Consider the following 3,173-nt stretch of genomic DNA (forward strand, 5'->3'; position numbering starts at 1 on the left):
CCCGCTGCAGGGGGCAGGGTAGCTGAGACAGGACAGGGCTCCCTGGCAGGGCCCTTCAGGCTCTCGGGCCCGAGCTCAGCCCTGAGGCCCAGCTCCCCGGTGTCCATCCCAGGTGCCTTCTCCGGTTTGGAGCCTTGTAGGTCTGATGGGGCAGGAACTGTACCGGAGGCAAGGATGTTTCGGGTGATATCTTTTATCTGTCTAGTGGGCACAGATTTCAGTGCCTGCAGGTTTGCCTCCGGTCCCTCCCGGCTAGAGAGTTGGTCCAAGAAAAGATGTCACCAAAAAAACCCTGCTTCTCCAGGGGGCCCAATGAGCGAAATAGGAACCATCTGGTAGGAAATTCCACAGAGAAAAACTTGTTTAACCTTGTACATGGAAAGTTCCTGGTGCCTGCAGGAGGGACTGAGGGCTTGCAAGGGCCTCTCGCCTCTGCATCAGAGTCCAGCATGGAAGTGGCTTTCCCAGAGCCCTGTCACCAGCTTTATTTCCAGCAGACACGTGAACCCCGCACACACCCTGGACACAACCATGTCTGGGAACAGATCCTCTATGCGTCTTCCGCACCCTGCGCTATATGCAGTGGTCCCTGGGTCCTTGCTTGGGGAGGGGGAGTTTGCTGCTCATAGAATCATAGAAAATGTAGGTTGGGAGAGAACTCAGGAGGTCATCCACCAGTGCTTCTCAACCCATGGGTCGTGACCCAAAAATTGGTCGCAAAAGTATATGAAAGGGTCGTGAACAAACTTTAAACATGGATCAACAAACTTTTAAAATGAGAAAAATGTGGGAAACGGTGGCTTTTCCCTTGCACGCTGTCAGAGTGCCAGCCTGCAAGGAGATGTTTGGGGCTACACACGCAGCCTTTGCCCCACACACCCACCCCCTGCGCCCCCAAAAGGGGGGGGGCTGGGGCCTGGGGGCAGCAGGTTGGGAGTGAGGGACATTGTGTGGGGACTGGTCACCGATGTTTACAAATGGGTCCTGGTACAAAAAAGGCTGAGAATCACTGAGTCCAACCCCCTGCTCCAAGCAGTACCATCCCCAACTAGATCATTATGTGCCCAGGGACATAATTAATTTGCAGGTGACCCCTTGTAAAGAGGGTGTCAGATCCTGCACTCTTCCTTCACTCCGGACTTCCCTGAGCCCCGGTTCTCTTGGCCTGAGCATTTTGTTGAATTGTTGCCCCTTCTACCAGTGATTTACAATGCCTCCTCCGTTGCCTCCCGGGAGTCGGTCGCTGCGGGATGTTTGGCACCTGCCGGGAGGCCCCGGGCCCTGCCTGCTTCGTCTGATCCAGCTGGGACGGATCGGGCCCCCGCCCTGCCGCCCGAGGCGACCGCGCCGAGGGGCCTCCCCCCACCCCGCCCCACGCCCTGCCTGCCCTGCCCCACTCGGGGACGGCTAGCTGCTGGCTAATTGAATACATTCCGCCGCTTTCAAATGGAGATTACCTCGAAGCGACGTCGGGGCGCTGCATTATCGCTGCAATGAACAGCTCACGCCCGACTGTTAACACATCACGGCTAATAGTTTAATGCAGAAAGAGAAGAGTTTCTGGGTGCGGGAGCACGTCTGTCTGCGCGCACGCACACGCGGTTTCACCGCTGCGGGATGAAACTCCCCCTTTGCTTTTAATTATGTTAATACACCTAACGTGCGCATCTCTCTCCTGCAGGAGACTCGACGATGAGAGGCCGCGGACTTAGAGACCGGGACGCTGCGAGAAACGCACTAGACCGGGGAGAGGCCGGGAACTGCGGGGCCCAGCGCCCTCCTGCCGGGTCCACCACCCCAGAAGGAGCCGCGGGAGGAGGATGCTGCTCTGGCTCGGGGCTCATTAACAGAGTTAAACGCCTGCTGAGGCTGGTAAACGGGACATTTTGGGGGCGGGAGAGAAGGCTGAAGCCTTTTACAACACCTGTCAGGGATGTTTTGTGGGGAACCCTGTGAGAATCGGAGCCGTCTAAGGTGTAGGTGTGCGGGGTCCCCGAGCTGCCTTGCTCCGAGGTGTGTCCCCAGAGCCGTGGGCGGATGCAGAAGACACCGGCCCGTGCCTGTGGCAGCTGAAGCCCCGTGTCCCTGCCGGACAGGAGAGCTCCTCGAAGGGGCGGCGGACCGGACACTTCGCGCTGACTCTTATGCTCGGACTCGCTGGGTCGAAATAGCAAATCCCCGCGGAGCGAGGCAGCTCGGGGCGTTTCTTGGGGTGTTAACTGAGAGGCTTCCCGGCCCGTCCTCCCGCAGGGGGAGGCCAAACGCAAGCCCTGGCCCGGGCCGCGGAGGTTTTCCTCTCACTTGTGCAAAGCGGGATCACCGGCCGGTGGAGAGGACCGACCCCCTCTCCGCCAGCGGGCTGGCCCACACCTCCCCAGTGCCTTCTCGCTTCCACCCGGGCCAAGGAAGCGGGTTGACCCCGCTAGAGTTGCACAGGCCAGGCTCTCCAGGACGGCCTTCGCACCCGGGGCCACGTACGGCCGGGCCCAGCCGGGGGCAGAGCAGAAGCGTCCGCAGCGCACGTCGGGCCGGCCCCGGTGTGGTGCCCGCCCCGTTCGTTTGTCACCGGTAGCTGCGGGGCTGGTCCCCGTGCCCGCTGCATTCAGCCTGTCCCCTTGATTAAAAGGGCACTTTTATTTTTCCAACGGAGGTGCCCTTGTTGCGCGGGCTCCTATACATTTGTCACTCACTCGCCCGGGCTCTGGCACGCCGCGATCTGTCCCTTTTTACAGCGAACCGCGGCGGTGACAATCAGTCCGGGGGAAGGCGCGGCTTGGGGAACGGGAGCCGGGGAAAGCGCCGCTCCCCCTGCCCTCCCCTCCCCCCTTTGAATTCCTTGCCACCGAGCTGAATAAAAGTGGTTGTTGTAAATTGAATTAGTGCCTGATTAATCTGCTCCCGGGCCTGCTAGCCCAGCGGGGCGCCTTTGGCAGTGCAACCGCTCTCCCTGCAGGGCAGCGGGGCTCCGGCAGCCGCCCTGCCCCCAGCCGCTCCCTTGACAGCCCGCGATGGATGGATTTGTTAACTCTGCACCGTGAAACAGCCCCTCCAGCCTCCTCCCGGCCGCTCTCGCCAGCTCCGGCCCCTCGGCCTGCGGGAAAGAAGCCTCCTCCGAGGCCGGGAGGCAGAGGCAGCCCCAGAGCAGCAGTCTTTCCTCCTCCCCCCCATGCACA

General features: G+C 60.9%; 1 protein-coding gene across 1 annotated transcript in view; it reads right to left on the minus strand.

Moving 5' to 3' along the window:
* LOC112551521 (netrin-1-like) overlaps nt 1-3,173 on the minus strand; it is a 16,655-nt gene that overhangs the window by 1,279 nt on the left and 12,203 nt on the right. The gene's annotated exons all lie outside the window — the stretch shown is intronic.

Source organism: Alligator sinensis, unplaced genomic scaffold (assembly GCF_000455745.1).
Source record: "Alligator sinensis unplaced genomic scaffold, ASM45574v1 scaffold17_1, whole genome shotgun sequence".
Classification (NCBI taxonomy): domain Eukaryota; kingdom Metazoa; phylum Chordata; order Crocodylia; family Alligatoridae; genus Alligator; species Alligator sinensis.